At 43.5% G+C, this 23,572-nt stretch overlaps 1 protein-coding gene and 1 non-coding gene across 2 annotated transcripts in view; both read left to right on the top strand.

Annotated features, from left to right (window-relative positions):
• LOC126298023 (Down syndrome cell adhesion molecule-like protein Dscam2) overlaps positions 1 to 23,572 on the top strand; it is a 632,609-nt gene that overhangs the window by 103,573 nt on the left and 505,464 nt on the right. The gene's annotated exons all lie outside the window — the stretch shown is intronic.
• Trnat-ugu (transfer RNA threonine (anticodon UGU)) lies at positions 13,413 to 13,487 on the top strand. Its single transcript has one exon. It is a non-coding gene; the product is annotated as a tRNA-Thr (tRNA).

The raw sequence follows: 23,572 nt of genomic DNA, 5'->3' as shown, positions 1-23,572 counted from the left end.
GTGAGGCACATTGGAACATCCGACTGTCAGACCGCACAGAGGGTTTCCTGAAGTTGAGTAGTTGCAGAACGAGAGGTAGTGGCGAAATTGGTCAACAGTGTAGCACCATGAGGAGGCATCGGTCCTTCCAGAAGCCTTGCACCACGAGTAGAGAGTAGGATTGCCGGCCTCCGTACCAAGATGGTCAGCATAGACTGCTGACATTCGGAGGACCCGGGTTGGATTCCTGGTACTGCCAATCATTTTCCTTGGTGGATGAAATGGTATGGGATGCACTGAACGTCATGATCACAACTGAGAAGCAGCGTGAATGAAAAGTAGCGGCTATACGGTCTGGACGTCGTACGGCGTGCTGACCAAATGCCCCTCCAATCGTAGGGTAATGCGAAGCAGACTGTAACTTGGCGGCTGGTCGACATCTCTTGGGCCTGTATAGCAGAGGTGTCACACGAATGGGTGAAATGTGGGTAAGAGGGGGTGTGACGACCTTCTCATAACGTGACACGTCGACGGTGGAGTTGGGCAGAGTTGGGTATCAATGTGATGTCATTAACCCGTCTTACAGCTCACATGACTTCTGAGCTCTGGCGTTTTATTTGCGGGTGTCGACAACTTGCTACTTGCAGCGTCGTCGAGTCGGAGGATGACGTCACAGGGGCATCACGCTTTTGTTCTATTACAGAGGACGTTCGTAGACACCTCTGAGCCAAATCTGAAACTTCTGCGTCGCAATGGGAGACAGTTATTAGGTATCAAAAATTTATCTCTTTTAAATGTGTTGTGCAGAGTATTTTGCTCCGGTGAAGTAGCACTGTTAGGGGCCTAACTTAAAAATCTCGTGATATCGTAAATATTCCAGCACAACAGCCGTAACTAGCGTCCAGAATTTAGAGCATGATTGTGTATGACTAGTTCAAATCAGTACGAACATCAAATTGCGTCTGTCCAAGGATGGAGCAGTTCCAATGATTTCACCAACGCTAATCTAAAAATAAACACAGCTCCTAGATTCACGCAACAGTTGACAACATAAAGAAATTTCGTAACTTCTAATTAATTTAAATAATGGATCGTTCACACAGCGAGAAACGTATGCTAGATCATAAAAAGATGCGGCGCTGTTGTACGACTGTTTGAACACGACGAGCCTCCGTGCAATGCCCTCAATGGGTTGCCAGTGTCTGTCGTGTTCGGAACAGACTTTTATGAGTGCATTGTGTTGGAGCTAAAGGAATTCGAAAGTGGACAATTTTTTGTACTCTTATGGTGGCTGCTTCCCTGACGCAGTTAGTTGAAGTGTTTGGTATTTCAAGAGGAACCACATCGAAACTGTGTGCTGATGTCACGCCTGCATAAGCTGGCGCGAAGATTGGTTATTTTCACATATGATATATTTATGTTCGCAGAATTCAGCCACTATACAGTTTAGAGGGGCAGATTGCGTATCATATTGCCGAAACTGGTAGCTTATAAAATAAACTGGAGATGGACTTTCGGTCTCGTTATTTTTTACGAGTGGAAGTTATTTTGAATGCTAAAGTTTTTGAAACATCATTTTAGGCATCGTGGAATGTCAGATCCCTTAATCGGGCAAGTAGGTTAGAAAATGTGGAATGTCAGATCCCTTAATCGGGCAGGTAGGTTAGAAAATTTAAAATGGAAATGGATAGGTTAAAGTTAGATGTAGTGGGAATTAGTGAAGTTCGGTGGCAGGAGGAACAAGACTTCTGGTCAGGTGACTACAGGGTTATAAACACAAAATCAAATAGGGGTAATGCAGGAATAGATTTAATAACGAATAAAAAATAGGAGTGCGGGTAAGCTACTACAAACAGCATAGTGAACGCATTATTGTGGCCAAGATAACCACAAAGCCCATGCCTACTACAGTAGTACAAGTTTATATGCCAACTAGCTCTGCAGATGATGAAGAAATTGATGAAATGTATGATGAGATAAAAAAAATTATTCAGGTAGTGAAGGGAGACGAAAATTTAATAGTCATGGGTGACTGGAATTCGTCAGTAGGAAAAGGGAGAGAAGGAAACATAGTAGGTGAATATGGAATGGGGCTAAGAAATGAAAGAGGAAGCCGTCTGGTAGAATTTTCCAAAGAGCATAACTTAATTGTAGCTAACACTTGGTTCAAGAATCATTAAAGAAGGTTGTCTACATGGAGGAATCCTGGAGATACTAAAAGGTATCAGATAGATTATATAATGGTAAGACAGAGATTTAGGAATCAGGTTTTAAATTGTAGGACATTTCCAGGGGTAGATGTGGACTCTGACCACAATCTATTGGTTATGAACTGTAGATTAAAACTGAAGAAACTGCAAAAAGTTGGGAATTTAAGGAGATGGGACCTGGATAAAGTGAAAGTACCAGAGATTGTACAGAGTTTAAGCGAGAGCATAAGGGAACAATTGACAGGAATGGGGAAAGAAATACAGTACAAGAAGAATGGGTAGCTTTGAGGGATGAAATAGTCAAGGCAGCAGAGGATCAAATAGGTAAAAAGACGAGGGCTAGTAGAAACCCTTGGGTAACAGAAGAAATATTGAATTTGATTGATGAAAGGAGAAAATATAAAAATGCAGTAAATGAAGCAGGCAAAAATGAATACAAACGTCTCAAAAATGAGATCGACAGGAAGTGCAAAATGGCTAAGCAGTGATGCCTAGAAGACAAATGTAAGGATGTTGAAGATTATCTAACTAGGGATAAGATAAATACTGCCTACAGGAAAATTAAAGAGACCTTTGGAGAGAAGAGAACCACTTGTATGAATATCAAGAGCTCAGATGGCAACCCAGTTCTAAGCAAAGAAGGGAAGGCAGAAAGGTGGAAGGAGTATATAGAGGGTTTATACAAGGGCGATGTACTTGAGGACAATATTATGGAAATGGAAGAGGACGTAGATGAAGATGAAATGAGAGATACGATATTGCGTGAAGAGCACTGAAAGACCCAAGTCGAAACAAGGCCCTGGGAGTAGACAACATTCCATTAGAACTGCTAACGGCCTTGGTTGAGCCAGTCATGACAAAACTCTACCAGCTGGTGAGCAAGATGTATGAGACAGGCGAAATACCCTCAGATTTCAAGAAGAATATAATAATTCCAATCCCAAAGAAAGTAGGTGCTGACAGGTGTGAAAATTAATGAACTATCAGTTTAATAAGTCACAGCTGCAAAATACTAACGCGAATTCTTTACGGACGAATGGAAAAACTGGTAGATGCGGGAGGATCAGTTTGGATTGCGTAGAAATATTGGAACACGTGAGGCAATATTGACCTTACGACTTATCTTAGAAGAAAGATTAAGAAAAGGCAAACTTACGTTTCTAGCATTTGTCGACTTAGACAAAGCTTTTGACAATGTTGACTGGAATAATCTCTTTCAAATTCTAAAGGTGGCAGGGGTAAAATACAGGGAGCGAAAGGCTATTCACAATTTGTACAGAAACCAGATGGCAGTTATAAGAGTCGAGGGACATGAAAGGGAAGCACTGGTTGGGAAGAGAGTGAGACAGGGTTGTAGCCTCTCCCCGATATTATTCAATCTGTATATTGAACAAGCAGTGAAGGAAACAAAATAAAAATTCGGAGTAGGTATTAAAATTCATGGAGAAGAAGTAAAAACTTTGAGGTTCGCCGATGACATTGTAACTCTGTCAGAGACAGCAAAGGACCTGGAAGAGCAGTTGAACGGAATGGACAGTGTCTTGAAAGGAGGATATAAGATGAACATCAACAAAATCAAAACGAGAATAATGGAATGTAGTCAAATTAAGCCGGGTGATGCTGAGGGAATTAGATTAGGAAATGAAACACTTAAAGTAGTAAAGGAGTTTTGCTATTTAGGAAGTAAAATAACTGATGATGGTCGAAGTAGAGAGGATATAAAATGTAGACTGGCAATGGCAAGGAAAGCGTTTCTGAAGAAGAGAAATTTGTTAACATGAAGTATAGATTTATGTACCAGGAAGTCGTTTCTGAAAGTATGTGTGTGGAGTGTAGCCATGTATGGAAGTGAAACATGGACGATAACTAGTTTGGACAAGAAGAGAATAGAAGCTTTCGAAATGTGGTGCTACAGAAGAATGCTGTAGATAAGGTGGATAGATCGTGTAACTAATGAGGAGGTATTGAATAGGATTGGGGAGAAGAGACGTTTGTGGCACAACTTGACTAGAAGAAGGGATCGGTTGATACGACATGTTTTGAGGCATCAAGGGATCACAAATGTGGCATTGGAGTGCAGCGTGGAGGGTAAAAATCGTAGAGGGAGACCAAGAGATGAATACACTAAGCAGATTCAGAAGGATGTAGGTTTCAGTAGGTACTGGGAGATGAAGAAGCTTGCACAGGATAGAGCACCATGGAGAGCTGCATCAAACCAGTCTCAGGACTGAAGACCACAACAACAACAGGCATCGCAATGTGTTGTGCTTTTGCTGTTCCCGTATCTTTGTTCACTTCTTGCACCGTCTCAGTATATAAAAGAAAACGATGAGCTGCTGAACGAAAATATAACAATATATTCTTCAAAACAATACGTCCATTGAATCCCCATAACATTTGGCTGCTAACTAACTTTAAAAGAATTTCATTCAATATTCTTCTTGTTTTCTTTGTGCCTTTGTCGCACATTTTGGCAGTGTCGGCATGGTTAAGGGCGGATTTGGCAGGGTTAATTTTAGACTATATCGGATACCCTTCCTCTCGCCACCATGTGACTCGAATGAGGATGATGATGAAGATGATGATATGATAATGACACCACAGCACAAACACCCCGGCTCCGGGCAGAAAACAAAATCCCCAACCCACCCGGGAATCGAACCCCGGGCTTCGTGATCCATGGGCAGCAAATGCTAGCCATTAGACCCTTCGTGATCTAGAGGCAACAATGGTAACCACTACATCACGAGCTGCGTACAATTCCATTCAATATTATTGGTAATAATCCTGAATTTGAACAATTAAAATATTCTTCACTCTAAAACTAACGGAAATCAGAAATTGACGACTGCACTAGTAATTTACTTCATGTGACTGCAGTCTTTCTTGCCGTATTCTAATGAGAAAATCTTCTTGACTCCGATCAGTTTTGTTCTTTTCAACAGCCACGATCTGCAGTATCCTACTGCTGCCCTTTCTTCTGCTCGTCGATCTCTCTCGCATACATCATCTACGCACCTTTATCCCAGGAACTGCAATTTGGAATGGCGGCACGGTAACTCTTAATCAACAGAAATATCTAAAAGATTTTCACAAAATGATTAATAAAACATTTTCTTCCCTCATACCGCCCATCTACCGTCGCTCAGCTAACGCTTTTAATTCATTGCCCTAGTCAGGCATTCTGAATTCATCGGGTGATTAGCGGATGTAAGTGAACCGTTACATCGGTAAAGTAATATTTTGTTCGCTAAGCGACAGTGCAGAAATATATCAGATTCCTAACTGAAGTCAAGGAATAAGGCATCAACGTGGGTACGGAGGGCTAGAAGACTGACAAAAAAAAAAGGGTACCCTACGTGCTAACTTGATATTAGTTGCCCGCTGCTTTCATGGTGTTACTGTGCAGGAGAAAAGGTTTTGTATACGACTTTAGATAAGTGGCTGAGGTCTTTGAAACAGGTACACTACTGGCTATTAAAATTGCTACAATAAGGAGAAATGCAGATGATAAACGGTTATTCATTGGACAAATATATTATACTAGAACTGACATGTGATAACATTTTCACACAATTTGGGTGCATAGATCCAGAGAAGCCAGTACCAACAGCAATCACCTCTGCCCGTAATAACGGCCTTGATATCCCTGAGCACTGAGTCAAACAGAGCTTCAACACAATAGCACAGTTCATCAAGAGTAGTGACTGGCGTATTGTGACGAGCCAGTTGCTCAGCCACCATTGACCAGATGTTTTCAATTGGCGAGAGATCTGGAGAATGTGCGGACCAGGGCAGCAGTAGAAACATTTTCTGTATCCAGAAAGGCCGGTACAGAACTGCAACATGCGGTCGTGCATTATCCTGCTGAAATGTAGGGTTTCGCAGGGATCGAATGAGGGGTCCACGTCCACTGTTCAAAGTGCCGTCAGTGTGAACAAGAGGTGACCGAGACGTGTAACCAATGGCACCCCATACCATCACGCTGGGTGATACACCAGTATGGCGATGACGAATACAAGCTTCCAGTGTGCATTCACCACGATGTTGCCAAACACGGATGTGACCATCAAGATTCTGTAAACAGAACCTGGATTCATCCCAAAATATGACGTTTCGCCATTCGTTTACCCAGATTCGTCGATGAGTACGCCATCGCAGGCGCTCCTGTCTGTCATGCAGCGTCAAGGGTAACCGCAGCCATCGTCTCCGAGCTGATAGTCCATGCTGCTGCAAACGTTGTCGAACTGTTCGTGCAGATGGTTCTTGTCATGCAAACGTCCCCATCTGTTTACTCAGGGATCGAGATGTGGCTGCACGATCCGTTACAGCCATGTGGATAAGATGACTGACATCTCGACTGCTAGTGATACGAGGCCGTTGGGGTCCAGCACGGTGTTCCGTATTACCCTCCTGAACCCACCGATTCCATATTCTGTTAACAGTCTTTGGATCTCGCCCAGCGCGAGCTGCAATGTCGCGATACGATAAACCGCAATCGCGATAGGTGGAAACGTGTTGGTACGCATTTCTCCTCCTTACCTGAGGCATCACAACAACGTTTCACCAGGCAACGCCGGTAAACTGCTGTTTGTGTATGAGAAATCGGTTGGAACCTTCGTCATCTAAGTGGTGAAGCAATTTTAATGGCCAGTAGTGTACTTAGAACGGGGGTGGGAGGGCCTTCAATACGTAATACATAACTTTTTTTCTCGGCCAATTCCTATCGAAAAAATGCAGCATTTTCTGTGGGACATCGTGGAATATTCCCTCTTCAGCCTCTGTTTCATGAAGTTCCGATAAGTAGCGACGCACTGTAGTCTGTCGGTAAACTGAAGAGCGAGTGCGCGAGTCCCCACTCTGCCTACCTGCTACGTCACAGGGCGCTTCTACAGGCTGTTTCACAACGTAGTACAGTCGCTCCCGCGGCGCGAGCTTTAGATCTATGGCGACGCCTTGTACAGATACGTCTCGGCTGCGTTTATTTTTAGACAAATGAGTTGAGAGTATAGGGAAAACAAAAGACGATAGCTTCTTCGAAACAATACTTTTTAGAGTAAATAATATTAACATAAGAACGGAAGTCAGGATTCTATTACAAACATAGAACCAAATGCCTATTCATATGAATGTATGTTCCTTTATTCGTAAGACGAACCAGACATAGTGCAATCAGTCTGTAGATTTAAGGCTTGTTCTTACTTTGTGTTTCTACTAAAAGGTAGAAGTTTTTTTTGAAGGGCTGCATTGAAACTTAACAATTCTTGCACCACGAGAAATTTATAATTTCGTGTGTTGTATTAGTTCGATTCGCACTGCTTTTTTTGTCACTGTCTTCGTAAACACATTTGAAAAGTATTTCCAGGTAAATCCCATTTCACGCAATGTCTTGTGTAAAACATCTTTCTGCAACGAAAATATATTTTTTGTGTCACGCCAGTAAGTAATTTCTGCAATGTGGGCACTATTGTTTGGTTTATATAAAAAGTCCTCCATCGTTTGTCGAATGACCGATTTTGTGAAACTCCCTAAATTACTAGTTTTCCTTCGCGACGATTCCAGTAAACCATGCGGCTTGTTTTCGCGTTCCTTCCTTATGCATCCTATTGCGGCGAGGCTGACGTTTGCACAAGCGATTGGGACTGGTAATATTAGCCAACAGTTCTTTCTCTGTAGCCTCCTTAACACACGCTGTAATAACGTTAGAGACGATCGAACGCTCGTTCTCCGCAAATATCTCCTCTTCTTCGTATTCTGCACATTTTCTTGCAATTCAGGGCGATTATGCATCACTTCCGGGTACTGAAGTATATCGATGAGTACACAGAGTCAACTGACTGAGATTGGCAACTAAGATCCCACGAACAGAAACGACGTATATCACTGCACGCCGAACTACACCGCTGGACAGGTAACGGGCAACTGATTTTGGGTGGCCCTGTAGGCCAGTGGCAGGGTTCTTCCGGGAAGGGCCATTTCCCCCACCAAAAGCGCTGCTCGCTCTTGGGTTTACAGACAGACTATACTTAGTCTTCAAAATGGCGTCTGTAATGCAGGTGCATTCAGAGAGCCGTCACTGAGTTTCTTTCGGCAGAAAACGAAAGCACCGCAGGTATTCATAGGTGCTTACAGAATGTCTGCCGTTAGCTGGCAGTGATACGTCTGTCGTAATCGCAACAAGGTCCCGCAGAGCTGTCCGATATTCCAAGTGCCGGCGGGTCGCACACAACTGTGACTGGTGCAATGTTCGAACGTGCGGACAGTCTCTTTCGAGGTGATCCATGGATTACTGCACAACTGAACATCTTTGATGGTAGCGTTGACACATTCATCCATCAGCTGAGGTACTTAAAGGGGCGTACCCGCAGGGTTCCACATCACCTAATATAACACTGTAAAGAGCAATGAAGGACCATTTTTGCGAAACTGCTTGTGCCTTACGAGGCTGGTTGTGACACTTTTTGTCGAACAGTGTCACAGGCAATGAAACATGAGCTCATCACCACGAAGAGGAAACAAAACGGCAGTCCATGCAGTGACAGCAAACCAACTCCCCTCCGAAAATAAAGGTTAAATCCGCTCCCTCAGCCAGTTAAGTCATGGTGGCGGGCTTCTACGATCCTGAAGAGGTTATTCTGTTCGATGTCCTCCTTCACTGCGAAACAATCTACGCTAAGTGTAATTGTGCTATCCTCGGGGAATTGAAGAAACCACTTCAGCGTGTCCGTTGCCGCGAAAATGCAAACGAACTTCTCCTTCTCCATGGCAACGCAAGTCCTCATGACATCTAGGACGCCCAAGCTTTTTTTTTCTAACTTGGATGCGTAAGGGGGGGAGGGGGGGGGGGGGTGAGTGTTCGGCGAGCCCACTGGTATTAAATAAGTATACTGGCGAAAAATTACACCTTTCAAAATGGTTTATGTATTTTAACTAGGGCATCGTTTTATAAATGTTGTTAATTGTTATAAATATTGGATTGAGTGAATAAAAAATTGACATATTGCAATACAAAAAACAGATGTGTTCATATACAACAGACTGCTCTGAGTCCTCAACTTCAAGGCAAGAGACACACTTCACAATTTTTTCTGAACGTGTATACACACATGTTTATGACACTGACCACAATATTGTTTTGGTTTACTTAGATTGTTGTATTTCTGCTTCTTTGTTTCAGCTTTTGTTACACAAATATGGCATCGGCCTTTCCCTGCAGGAGGCTGACGTGCTTCTGTTGTCACTTCTTTGAGTTTCTTTGTAGAATACTCTCCATTGATTGCACAATTTGGTTAGATAACCCTCTTGCATTGGCACTTCTTTCTTCTACCTGCAATTTCACTAGTTCCGTCCCAGCTTTCAGAAGATAAAAGTTTCCATTTGTTGTGTTTCTTTTCATTCCATCTTGGATGTTGCTGGATGTATATGCTGGTTGCATTGATTGCACAAATGTCGCTGAGAGAGTAAAATACAGATAGAGGCCATTTCTTTGTTCCCCTCTTGGAGGTGTACATACGCGCCATTTGATCAATGGTATCAATTCCACCTTTAGTGGAATTATAATATGCATTTATCTCGATTTTATTCTTCTCTCCTCCAACAGTGCCTTTATCTTGGTGCACTGTTGCCAGACATCAGTACGTTTTTACTTGGTTTCGTTTTTGCTGTGTAGGACACCAAAGTTACTGGAAGCCTACGTGTTGGGAACTGCACTGACTCACTGCAAGTTTACAAATAAATAACAGCTCACTGACGTCAACAATCACTTCCTCTGAAAGTAAAACTATTGTTGTGAATATCAAGAATACCAACCAACAAGAAACTAACTTGCATTGTTGTAGAGATGAGAAATACGAAATCCTACTAAGGGAAATATTCTATAGCATGGAAGGCTAAGGGGGGGGGGGGGGTTGTTGTACCCATGATAAGTTTATTTATTTTTTCTTTCTAAGCAGGAATTTTCTATAAAATATATTGACACTAACGTTTCGTAAAATAGCCAACAAACAATAACTCGAAGGGAATATTAGTATGAAAGTTAGTTGAGCAAAAGCAGGGGACATAAAAAAATTGTAGGTTCAACGAACCCCCCCCCCGCCACCTTAGATGTCCTAGGGTTAATTGGACTGTTCTACCACAAGCACCCTACAGCTTGGATCTCGCTCCTTCTGACTTCCATCAGTTTGGCGCAATGCAGGATGCACTTCGCAGGGAGCAGTGCAAGGATGATGGGTAGGTTACTGACGCAGCAAGACGATGACTCCGATGTCGTCCAGTAGTGTGTTACCGTGCATGCATAAAGACCCTCCCAGTAAGATGGCATACGGGCGCCGCATTGAACGGAGATTATATTGAAGCCGAGAGAGTGGAGAATAATACGATGTAACGGCATCCTGAATGAGACCAACCTGCTTTCAGAAAAAAGTGTGTTGCACTATTTATTGCATTAGCGCTTCTCGTACGTTCGCAGAGCTTCTGCGCGTGGTTGATGACCTCGCCGATGCTGAGACGGCATGCGTAGGCTGTGGCGCCCAGAGCCAACCGCTGCTGGCCAGTGTAAGACAACCCAGTAGGGTCTGGTGTGGAGTGGTGTGGTGTGGTGTGCCGGGCCACAGCTGACGCCAGCCGCTAACTGAATTACAAAGTCTCCAGTTTCGCAGTCCCGGCAACGCAAATTTCAGGCAAGTTCGGCGCCGTATCGGATTTCCATGCAAACCGCAACTGCGCGAATACCGCACGGGACAGCGGTGTCAGAGTTCGGCGAACGTGGCCTACTAAGACCTGACAGAGTCACTTGTGGCACCGGTACCGCGCTTCTTCAACACGAACGCTTTCGGTAGGCTTTTGCTGACGGATGTCAATGAAACAGAATTGACAGACAATTTATAAAATTATAGCTGACAATTGATCTTCATGTAGTGACATAAACAAATCCGTATTTAATTAGCTGAGAAAGGATTTATAATGTATGTATGACAATTTTATAAACAGCTAAGGCCTGCTCAAATAAATAGGTGAAAGTCGGGAAAGATTTTATTGAATTTATTGAGTTTCTGCGTGAACTATGCTTTTTGCTTCCTTATCCCGTTCTTCAGGTATGTCTGCTGAATCACAGTCACTTGGTCATTTATATTAATAAGTATTAGTTGGTTACACATAAGCCTTACAGATTTACTGCTGGTTTAATGACTGCTAAGAATTTGTGGATGTTTAAGAATGTATCCAAAACGTCAACTGCGGCTAGGATGACTAATTATGCAAAGGCTAAAGTAGTGAATTCGGCATTATCCTATGAAGCAGTTGGTACATTATCAGTGGCCTCACCTACCTCTAACTCCACATCTACACCTAACCCTGCTTTACCTCCGATACCTAATGCTGCACCTAAAGGAGATCCAAGAATACGAAGAAACAAGCTTCCGTCTGTACACAGAACCAGCAAATAGCTCTGAAACTAAAGAGACAAAGAGAAGAGGACAATGAGGAGAAGAAACAAGGAATAACAACAAACAGAGATAAAAAATTGGAATAGATTGCGAATGGAAAGGCAAATAAAATGAACAAAGGTCCTAAACGTAAACTACGTTCGGCGGAGCTTTTGGAATGAGGCAAAGAAACTATCCTGGAATAGGCTTCTGCGGCTCAGCTTCAGATTTATCCATTGAAACTGAGTACACTAACAGTGATTCCGATAATGTCGATGAGAGAGACTGCATCCCTTGTCGTGAGGTTGGACAGTCAGAGACATGGTGCGTTGATTGACAAGAGGGGGCTCATAAACAGTGTATAGGCTTAAATTACAGGGAAGCAGAATAAAAATGTTCTACGCTGAAGAGCCAAAGAAACTAGTTCTCCTGCCTAATATCGTGTAGGGCCTCAGAGAGAACGCAGAAGTGCCGCAACACGGCGTGGCATGGACTCGAGAAATATGTCTAAATTTGAGCTGGAGCGAATTGCTGTCATGAATCCTGCAGAGTTGTCCATAAAGCCGTAAGAGTACGTGGGGTGGAGATCCCTCCTGAACAGCAAGTTGCAAGGCATCGCAGATACGCTCAATAAAGTTCATGCCTGGGAAGCTTGGTGGCCAGCGGAAGTGTTAAACTCAGGACAGAGTTCCTGGAGCCACTCTGTAGCAATTCTCGACGTGTGGGGTGTCGCATTGTCCTGCTGGAATTGTCCAAGTACTTCGAAATGTACAATGGACATGAACGGATTCAGGTTTTTACGTACTTGTCACCTGTCAGAGTCGTATCACTCCAAATGCACCGACCTCCACACCACTACACCAACTTGAACACACCCCTTCTGACACGCAGGAGGTAGTCTCCATACCCGTACACGTCCATCCGCTCGATACAATTTGAAACGAGACTTGCTTGACCAGGCAACGTTTCCAGTCATCGGCAGTCCAATACTGGTGTTGACGGACCCAGGCGAGGCAGTCATCAAAGGTACATGAGTGGTTCTTCGGCTCCGAAAGCCCATATCGATGATGTTTCGCTGACAATTGTTGATGGCCCAGTATTGAAATCCGCAGCAATCCTAAGGACGATCCCAGCAGAGGGGTCGAAACGTCGAGCATTTTAGAAGAATCATGAAGCGGCCTAATAACCCAGAAGATTTTAACTCCAATTTGCAGAAGGATTGCACTTCTATTACGTTGAACGATTCTCATCAGTCGTCGTTCGTCCAATTCTTGCATAATCTTTTACCGACCGAAGCGATGACGGAGATTTGATGTGTTACCGGATTCCTGATATTCACGGTACGCTCGTGATATGGTCATACGGGAAAATCCCCACTTCAGCGCTACCTCGGAGAGGCTGTGTCCCATCGCTCATGCGCCGACTATAGCACCACGTTCAAACTGACTTAAATCTTGATAAAGGGCCATTGTAGTACCGCGGTCTTGTATCAGTAAATGTAGTGGGCAGTTTCTGTCGGATTCACTGGAATATTTTATTGCATTCTTGATGACTAACTGAAACCCTTAGCTGGAGACAGGTGTTGTTGATATACCTCGATGTGGGCAGTTGAAAATGTGTGTCCCGACCGGAACTCGAACCCGGGATCTCCTGCTTACATGGCAGACGATCTGTCCATCTAAGCCAAATGGGCAAATGTCTATAAGGTACATTACATATGTAGAATTGTGGACAGTTGGGAATGTGGGTCTCACGGGAAGCGTGCAAGGGATAAGTGCCTGCAGTCGCGCTATTCATCTGTGTCTTCGGTGGCTTAGATGGATAGAGCGTCTGCCATGTAAGCAGGAGATCCCGGGTTCGAGTCCCGGTCGGGGCACACATTTTCAACTGTCCACAACGAGGTATATTAACAACACCTGTGGCCGGCCGGAGTGGCCGTGCGGTTCTAGGTGCTACAGTCTAGAACCGAGTGACCACTACGGTCGCAGGTTCGAATCCTGCCTCGGGCATGGTTGTGTGTAATGTCCTTAGTTCTAAGTTCTAGGCGACTGATGACCTCAGAATTTACGTCGCATAGTGCTCAGGGCCATTTGAACCATTTGAAGCCAACAACACCTGTCGGCAGCTAAGTGTTTCAGTTAGTCCTCATTTATTCCAAGGAAAAGCTGCACGGTCATCAACAGTATTAGGTTCTTTCAAGAACAGTTACTGCCTTCACATTTATTGAATTCTGTCACCAGTTGCTTTCTGACAGCAGAAATGATGGATGGTTGTGGGTAAATTAATGATATTATTTAATTAATTTCTGCCATTAATTGCTTTCTGTAAGTTGGAACTATTAATCTGGCTGGCAATGCCTATTTAAGTCAGGGACCATTTTGTTAGATTTCACCACCTGTTGCTGTCCGTAAAATTTAACTGTTAATCTGATCGCAGTTATTATTTAATTCATTCATCATTTTATTAAATTCTGCCAAAAGTTGTCTTTCTTAAGTTATAATAGCAACAGAAAACATAGTCGGCACTTGCCCTCTTGCTCATTGGTTAGTATATTAAATTCTTCCAGCAGCAAGTTTGGTAAATCACTATGGTATGTTCTGTGGGCAATGGTTGGTCAAATATGTGGTGTCAATTGTTAACACTCTTACTTATGTTAGTACAGTGGTTGACATTGACTTCTAATGTTATGTACAAATAGAGAGGGTGGGGTGATGGAATTAATCACTGAACATTACATATTGCCAAGAACGATTTACTCATTGTTTGTAAACAATGCCTCATCTGTAAGTTAACCTTTTCGTATACACCAGTCGGAGAACTGATACCGGTTTTGAAAATCATTGCTAGGAAGCCATTATGAAAAAAATGCAGTGCATTAGAATGTATCCACATATTTGGCTGATCCCATTCGCACAAATATGGTAGAAAGTAGGAGTGTGGTTCTATTGCTAGGATGTAGCCGTGGATGCGGCGTGAGCGGGAATTTGTAGGAAATATTAGATAACGGGTACCAGGTGACAAACATTTTAAAGCTCTATGTATGTTTTACCCAAGTGGTAGATGGGGTAGGAGCCTTGCAGAGGTGGTTTACGAACGAGTATCGTGTTCGGTCAGTGGGTGGAGTAGGAAACAGTCTTGGTTGGGATGTGGGCCACCACATTTAGACTGGCCTGGTCGAGAGAGCTTTCGAAACAAACCGTAAAAATGTTGGGTTGGGCTTCTCTTCATGCTGCATGGTCGGCTCCAGTTGAACAGCTCTGTAAGGAGGGTCAGTGTGGAAATTGATCGGCTGATGCGGGCGACTGCTGGGTCAGTCACGGATCTGGTTCCTGTTGATACTATTGGTAGGTGGGATTACACTAGGCATAGCCTGCATCTAATAATTAAATCGAGGAGTAAATTTGCTGGACGGTTAATGACATCCTTAAATCCTGCAACCCATGGGAGTACCTCTTGTTTAGGCTAAGATCAGTTTGAGTGATTCAACCGCAAAAGGTATTAAGCTTAACGAGAGGCTCAGAGAGGTAAGTACTAAGATGTTAAAACGACACAAGATTCTCATAAAAGTACAGTGAAAAATAATATTACTATATTGCGTAATATCAAGGATTAAAAAACAGAGCAAACGAGCTTCTTATTTGTTTGGAAGCTTTAGAAACTGTACATGTAATAGCTGTACTATGCCTGTCTGAAAATCATTCAGTCACATATATGGAAATCTGTGAGCTTAAACTAAATCATGGTACTTTTATAATTGCATCTGTGTAGAGGTAACGACTGGTAAATTTTTAACTGTTTACGAAAACTTGGATTCCTTGTTGTGCTACTTGTCTGACAGAGGGAAGCAAACTGTTATTTGTGGGAACTTCAGTGTAGGTTTTCAGATGACGGAATTTCTCTTTATGGACTTTCTCCACAATTTCATGATCGAATCTCTTAAAAGGTTTCCTTTTGGTAACATATCTGTGGTCTTCTTGTAGGCGCAACAGCAGTTCAACTCATTCGTACTGCGACGGGGCAGTTGCTCACTGTGATCAATAGCATTGAGTGACGCAAGCTGCAAAATTAATGTCCACCTACCTCAGTGTAGCGTTCGTTCACCGTCTGTTGCTCTGCATTCGTAGGTACTATGCAGACGATGTTAAAAGCAGAGTTGAAGAAAACCATCTTCCATACTTATGAATGCATAGTCCGCGTAACTCAGGTAACAAAATAAACCTGCAAATCTCTAGTAATAACGGGCATAAGGGGATGCTTCCTTCCTTCATTGAAAATACCCTCTAATAGATACTAATGTTTATTATTATCTTTTAGCTATGATGTCAACAAGTCCAACCCGAAATATTACGAGATTGAGTGAGCTTCACAATCGGTCCTTTTCAGTGGATTCTTCAAATGAAGATGCTCGCCAAAAAATGTTCTGTAAATGCATACTGAACACGTCACGCAGAAATCTTTACAAAGAGCGATAGTTTCACATGCAGTTTTCTCTACAACAAACACTCCAAAATCTCCCAAACTTCACAGAACTGTCCGTAACTGCATCCGCTCGCACGGCGATACGAACCGACCGTGATTTAACAGCCTTTTCTCCATTTTACAAATATTTTTTTTCGGTCACTAACATGACCTTCTCGTCCGGCAGCTAAACCACGACTGACTGAATGCCGTTGTTTTCAGGGCATATAACTCATCCCAGCGCGCTGGAAAGACTTTACTCTGATTGGTTGATCAAAACAAACAGCCAGTTAGATTAATTTCTCATGATCATATTCGCGCCCAAACTGTTTTACTCCAATCAACATTCGCAGATGCATCTACGTCATTGCATGCTGCGAGTATTAACTAAATGTTCCACCAAACCAAACCAAACGAAAAATTAAGAGAAAACTATGCTTGAAATGTACTTTAGAACTAATTATCCCCTTACTACCTTTCTGGCTGACTTATTACAAAAGCAAACGGTCATAGACATACATCATCCGCCAGTAAGGGGGATTCACAGTTTTTCACGACATCCTGGTTGCGTAACTCTTGCTAGTTATGTAAAGTGTAATATAGAATTGAAATTTGACGTATGTCCCTCTTACACACTAGTTCACTCTCATTTACTCTCACCCTAACACGAAATATAAATATCAGCTTATAAATTGTTATTTCCATTACGAATGCAAAATTATCGAAAGTTTAGAATTGAAAATCTTTATAAAATAAATTACACTAAGGGTGCTATTGTTGTTGTTGCTGTTGTGGTCTTCAGTTCAGAGACTGGTTTGCTGCAGCTATCCTTGTTACTCTATCCTGTACAAGGTTCTTCATCTCCCAGTACTTAGAGCAACCAACATCCTTCAGAATTTGTTTAGTGTATTCATCTATTGGTCTCCCTCTACGATTTTTACCCTCCACGCTGCCCTCCAGCACTATATTGGTGATCCATTGATGCCTCAGAATATGAACTACCAACCGAACCCTTCTTCTAGTCAAGTTGTGCCACAAATTTCTCTTCTCTCCATTTCTATTCAATACCCCTTCATTAGTTATGTGATCTACCCATCTAATCTTCAGCATTCTTCTGTAGCACCACATTTCGAAAGCTTCTATTCTGTTCTTGTCTAAACTATTTATATCCATGTTTCACTTCCATACATGGCTAAACTCCATACAAATACTTTCAGAAACGACTTCCTGACACTTAAATCTATACTCGATGTTAACAAATTTTTCTTCCTCAGTAACGCTTTCCTTGCCATTGCCAGTTTACATTTTATATCCTCTCAAAGTCGACCATCATCAGTTACTTTGCTCCCCAAATAGCAAAACTCCATTACTACTTTAAGCGTCTCATTTCCTAATCTATAGTAAATTGATTTCTTAGGATGGCTAGGATGTGTGGCTGCTCTGTACGGACGCAGGAGCTGGCCACTCTTCGCGAACAGCTGAGCGTGTTGATGGCCGCGGTCAGCCGTCTTCAGGCTGCTGCCTCGGAGTGTAGCGGCAGTGGGGAGTCTGGTGCGTCGCATGGTGCACCCCAGGTGTTAGATGCTTCACCCACTGTCCCTGCTGTCGAGACATCTTCGCGGGTACCGGGCGCGGTTGGGCCACCCTCTCCCCAAGGGGAGTGGCGGGTTCAGCGGCGTTCGCGGCGCACGAGGCGGAGGGTCAATGTGGAGGCTGGCCGTGTGGCATCGCCCGCTCTGCCTGTGAGTGGACATGTGGCAAGGTCCGAGCAGGCACACGGGGGGAGGGGTTTATTAGTTATTGGGAGCTCCAACGTTAGGCGGGTGATGGAGCCCCTTAGGGAAATAGCGGAAAGGTCGGGGAAGAAGGCCAGTGTTCACTCTGTCTGCTTGCCGGGGTGTCTCATCCGAGATGTGGAGGAGGCCCTACCGGCGGCGATAGAGAGCACTGGGTGCACCCGACTGCAAATTGTTGCTCATGTCGGCACCAATGACTCTTGCCGTCTGGGTTCAGAGGTCATCCTCAGTTCGTACAGGCGGTTGGCGGAGTTGGTGAAGGTGGAAAGCCTCGCTCGCGGGGTGGAATCAGAGCTAACTATTTGTAGTATCGTTCCGAGAACCGATCGCGGTCCTCTGGTTTGGAGCCGAGTGGAAGGCTTAAACCAGAGGCTCAGACGATTCTGCGGAGAGCTGGGGTGCAAATTTCTCGACCTCCGCTATCGGGTGGAGAAATGTAGGGTCCCCCTGAATAGGTCAGGCGTGCACTACACGCCGGAAGCGGCTACGAGGGTAGCGGAGTACGTGTGGAGTGCACATGGGGTTTTTTAGGTTAGAGAATTCCCTCCCTAGGCCCGACAAGACGCCTCCTGAGACGCGGCAAGGCAGGAGTAGGCAAAATGCAACAAGGAATAACAATATTAATGTGCTAATAGTAAACTGCAGGAGCGTCTATAGAAAGGTCCCAGAACTGCTCTCATTAATAAACGGTCACAACGCCCATATAGTACTAGGAACAGAAAGTTGGCTGAAACCAGACGTAAACAGTAATGAAATCCTAAACTCTGATTGGAATGTATACCGCAGAGATAGGCTGGACAGTGAAGGGGGAGGCGTGTTTATAGCGATAAGAAGTGCAATAGTATCGAAGTAAATTGACGGAGATTCGAATTGTGAAATGATTTGGGTGAAGGTCACGGTTAAAGCAGGCTCAGACATGGTAATTGGATGTCTCTATAGGCCCCCGGGCTCAGCAGCTGTTGTGGCTCAGCACCAGAAGAATAATTTGGAAAATATTTCGAGTAGATTTCCCCACCATGTTATAGTTCTGGGTGGAGATTTTAATTTGCCGGATATAGACTGGGAGACTCAAACGTTCATAACGGGTGGCAGGGACAAAGAATCCAGTGAAATATTTTTAAGTGCTTTATCTGAAAACTACCTTGAGCAGTTAAACAGAAAACCGACTCGTGGCGATAATATATTAGACCTTCTGGTGACAAACAGACCCGAACTGTTTGAATCAGTTAATGCAGAACAGGGAATCAGCGATCATAAAGCGGTTACTGCGTCGATGATTTCAGCCGTAAATAGAAATATTAAAAAAGGTAGGAAGATTTTTCTGTTTAGCAAAAGTGACAAAAAGCAGATTACAGAGTACCTGACGGCTCAACACAAAAGTTTTGTCTCAAGTGCAGATAGTGTTGAGGATCAGTGGACAAAGTTCAAAACCATGGTACAATATGCGTTAGATGAGTATGTGCCAAGCAAGATCGTAAGAGATGGAAAAGAGCCACCGTGGTACAACAACCGAGTTAGAAAACTGCTGCGGAAGCAAAGGGAACTTCACAGCAAACATAAACATAGCCAAAGCCTTGCAGACAAACAAAAATTACGCGAAGCGAAATGTAGTGTGAGGAGGGCTATGCGAGAGGCTTTCAATGAATTCGAAAGTAAAGTTCTATGTACTGACTTGGCAGAAAATCCTAAGAAATTTTGGTCCTATGTCAAAGCGGTAGGTGGATCGAAACAAAATGTCCAGACACTCCGTGACCAAAATGGTACTGAAACAGAGGATGACAGACTAAAGGCCGAATTACTAAATGTCTTCTTCCAAAGCTGTTTCACAGAGGAAGACTGCACTGTGCTTCCTTCTCTAGATTGTCGCACAGTTGACAAAATGGTAGATATCGAAGTAGACGACAGAGGGATAGAGAAACAATTAAAATCGCTCAAAAGAGGAAAGGCCGCTGGTCCTGATGGGATACCAGTTCGATTTTACACAGAGTACGCGAAGGAACTTGCCCCCCTTCTTGCAGCGGTGTACCGTAGGTCTCTAGAAGAGCGAAGCGTTCCAAAGGATTGGAAAAGGGCACAGGTCATCCCCGTTCTCAAGAAGGGACGTCGAACAGATGTGCAGAACTATAGACCTATATCTCTAACGTCGATCAGTTGTAGAATTTTGGAACACGTATTATGTTCGAGTATAATGTCTTTTCTGGAGACTAGAAATCTACTCTGTAGGAATCAGCATGGGTTTCGAAAAAGACGATCGTGTGAAACCCAGCTCGCGCTATTCGTCCACGAGACTCAGAGAGCCTTAGACACGGGTTCACAGGTAGATGCCGTGTTTCTTGACTTCCGCAAGGCGTGTGACACAGTTCCCCACAGTCGTTTAATGAACAAAGTAAGAGCATACGGACTATCAGATCAATTGTGTGATTGGATTGAGGAGTTCCTAGATAACAGAACGCAGCACGTCATTCTCAATGGAGAGAAGTCTTCCGAAGTAAGAGTGATTTCAGGTGTGCCGCAGGGGAGTGTCATAGGACCGTTGCTATTCACAATATACATAAATGACCTGGTGGATGACATCGGAAGTTCACTGAGGCTTTTTGCAGATGATGCTGTGGTGTATCGAGAGGTTGCAACAATGGAAAATTGTACTGAAATGCAGGAGGATCTGCAGCGAATTGACGCATGGTGCACGGAATGGCAATTGAATCTCAATGTAGCGAAGTGTAATGTGATGCGAATACATAGAAAGATAGGTCCCTTATCATTTAGCTACAAAATAGCAGGTCAGCAACTGGAAGCAGTTAATTCCATAAATTATCTGGGAGTACGCATTAGGAGTGATTTAAAATGGAATGATCATATAAAGTTGATCGTCGGTAAAGCAGATGCCAGACTGAGATTCATTGGAAGAATCCTAAGGAAATGCAATCCGACAACAAAGGAAGTAGGTTACAGTACGCTTGTTCGCCCAATGCTTGAATACTGCTCAGCAGTGTGGGATCCGCACCAGGTAGGGTTGATAGAAGAAATAGAGAAGATCCAACGGAGAGCAGCGCGCTTCGTTACAGGCTCATTTAGTAATTGCGAAAGCGTTACGGAGATGATAGATAAACTCCAGTGGAAGACTCTGCAGGAGAGACGCTCAGTAGCTCGGTGCGGGCTTTTGTTAAAGTTTCGAGAACATACCTTCACCGAAGAGTCAAGCAGTATATTGCTCCCTCCTACGTATATCTCGCGAAGAGACCATGAGGATAAAATCAGAGAGATTAGAGCCCACACAGAAGCATACCGACAATCCTTCTTTCCACGTACAATACGAGACTGGAATATAAGGGAGAACCGATAGAGGTACTCAGGGTACCCTCCGCCACACACCGTCAGGTGGCTTGCGGAGTACGGATGTAGATGTAGATGTAGATCTAATTCCCTCAGTATCACCCGATCTAATTCGACTACATTCCAATATTCTCGTTTTGCTTTTGTTGATGTTCATCTCATATCCTACTTTCAGGACACTGTCCATTCCGTTCAGCTGCTCTTCCAAGTTCTATGCTGTCTCTGACAGAATTACAATGTCATCGGCAAACCTCAAAGTTTTTATTTCTTCTCCATTGATTTTAATTCCTACTCCGAATTTTTCTTGTTTCCTTTACTGCTTGCTCAATACAGAGATTGAATAACATCGAGGAGTGGCTACAACCCTGTCTCAGTCTCTTCCCAACAACTACTTCCCTTTCGTACCCATCGACTCTTATAACTGCCATCTGGTTTCTGTACAAATTGTAAATAGCCTTTCGCTGCCAGCTTCAGAATTTAAAAGAGAGTGTGCCGCGTGGGATTAGACGAGCGGTCTAAGGCGCTGCAGTAATGGGCTGTGTGGCCTCCCGGCGGAGGTTCGAGTCCTCCCTCGGGCATGGGTGTGTGTGTCTTTGTCCTTAGGATAATTTAGGTTAAGTAGTGTGTAAGGTTAGGGACTGATAACCTTAGTAGTTAAGTCCCATAAGATTTCACACACATTTTTGAAAGAGAGTGTTCCAGTCAACATTGTCAAAAGCTTTCTCTAAGTCTACAATTGCTAGAAACGTAGGTTTGCCTTTCCTTAATCTAGGTTCTAAGATAAGTCGTAGGGTCAGTATTGCCTCACATGTTCCAATATTTCTACGGAATCCTAACTCATCTTTCCCTAGGTTAGCTTCTACTAGTTTTTCCATTCCTCTGTAAAGAAATCTTGTTAGTATATTGCAGCCATGGCTTATTAAACTGATAGTTCGGTAATTTTCACATCTGTCAACACCTGATTTCTTTGGGATTGGAATTATTATGTTACTGTTTTCAGATAACAACAAAAATATAAACTGTTATTGTTACTATCTGAATTATTTTTCTTATGTGTGGGTTAAGTACTTTTCAATAGGTCTTTTTATATCTCCGAAACTATTATAGGTAGCGGTATTAAATTCTGACACCAAGCTCGTCTGAATAACAGAAGGTCATGTACCAAATCTGGAATAAAACAGCTCATATTTAAGGTAGTTATTTAGTTTCTTAGGTGAGGTGAATAAGTGATTTTATTATGCGCCACAATGAGCATTCTCACGGTCTGCTTTAGCGACAGGTGAGGCTATAAATCATACGGCAGGGCACGTGCGGGCCGCCACCGAACGCTACTGTACTGCTGGCCATAACGTAACAAGCTTACTGCAAAAATATGCAGTCGCATAATAGCTGCAACGCCACAGCACCACCAACGTAATTCTTGCAGAACTGTGTTACGTCCTTACGTCCTTCTGCCAGGTTACCTCTGGTATTCCCTTTCTCAAGTATCATCTGATCGTCAACACTGTTACGACCAAATCATTTTCCTGAAGTTTCGGTAATAACGGATCGAGTAGCAGATTTGAATTTGTGAAGGTATCTCTGGACACGATAGAGTTGCTATATATTTTGGCAATAATTCTTAAAAAAGAGCTGTATAACGCTCGTGGTAAGTCCAAGTTCCTCAGGCTGTCAAAACATACCGACCACCAAAAGTAATCAAACGCCTCGGCGGTACTTATAATGACGGATACAACGTATTTACGCAGAGCGTCTTCGCAAACTGTTATTGCTTTATTTACAGCGTCTTCTGTTGGCTTTACACTTCTGACCCCACGTTGTTGGGAGCTGAATCCATAAAGAAGTCTTTCCCCCTGTAGTCTAGAACATTGCAGCTTCTCCAGCAGTTTCCCCTAAGGTGTCGAGAAGGCAAATTGTTCTGTAGGACATTGGGGCTAGGAGACCACAATTGCTTTCTTTCAAAAATCCGGTATTCTTCCCTCCAATATACAAACGTCATGCGTGGTAGAAATGAAATTAATATGCATATGAAGGGAATGTAGAACTGCTGCAGAGATGTGATCTCTAAGGTTTTCTCGGCCCGACTGATTAGTAGAGCTCTTCTGGGTGTTCCGCGGACTTGTTATTTCCATTTTATGCACAGGGAAGGCGGTTTCAATTTTAATAGCGTGCGGGGTCCGGTACTCAATTTATTAAAATCTATCTGGGCATCAGAACCATCAGAGTGGGAAAACGCCCAGAGAGTTTGCGTTTCGCCGAAAAGTCAGTGCGTGCCGTGGAAAGAAGAGCACATCAAAGGGTGTTGTGGTTGTCGGAATAGAAATCGGTTATAAACAGCGGAGTGAGGTCAACAACCGTTTATTCTGGTTAGAGT

This window comes from Schistocerca gregaria, chromosome 1 (assembly GCF_023897955.1).
Source record: "Schistocerca gregaria isolate iqSchGreg1 chromosome 1, iqSchGreg1.2, whole genome shotgun sequence".
In the NCBI taxonomy this organism is placed as follows: Eukaryota; Metazoa; Arthropoda; class Insecta; order Orthoptera; family Acrididae; genus Schistocerca; species Schistocerca gregaria.
Note: the sequence above shows the minus strand (reverse complement) of the source record. Positions and strands in the feature narration are given on the sequence as shown.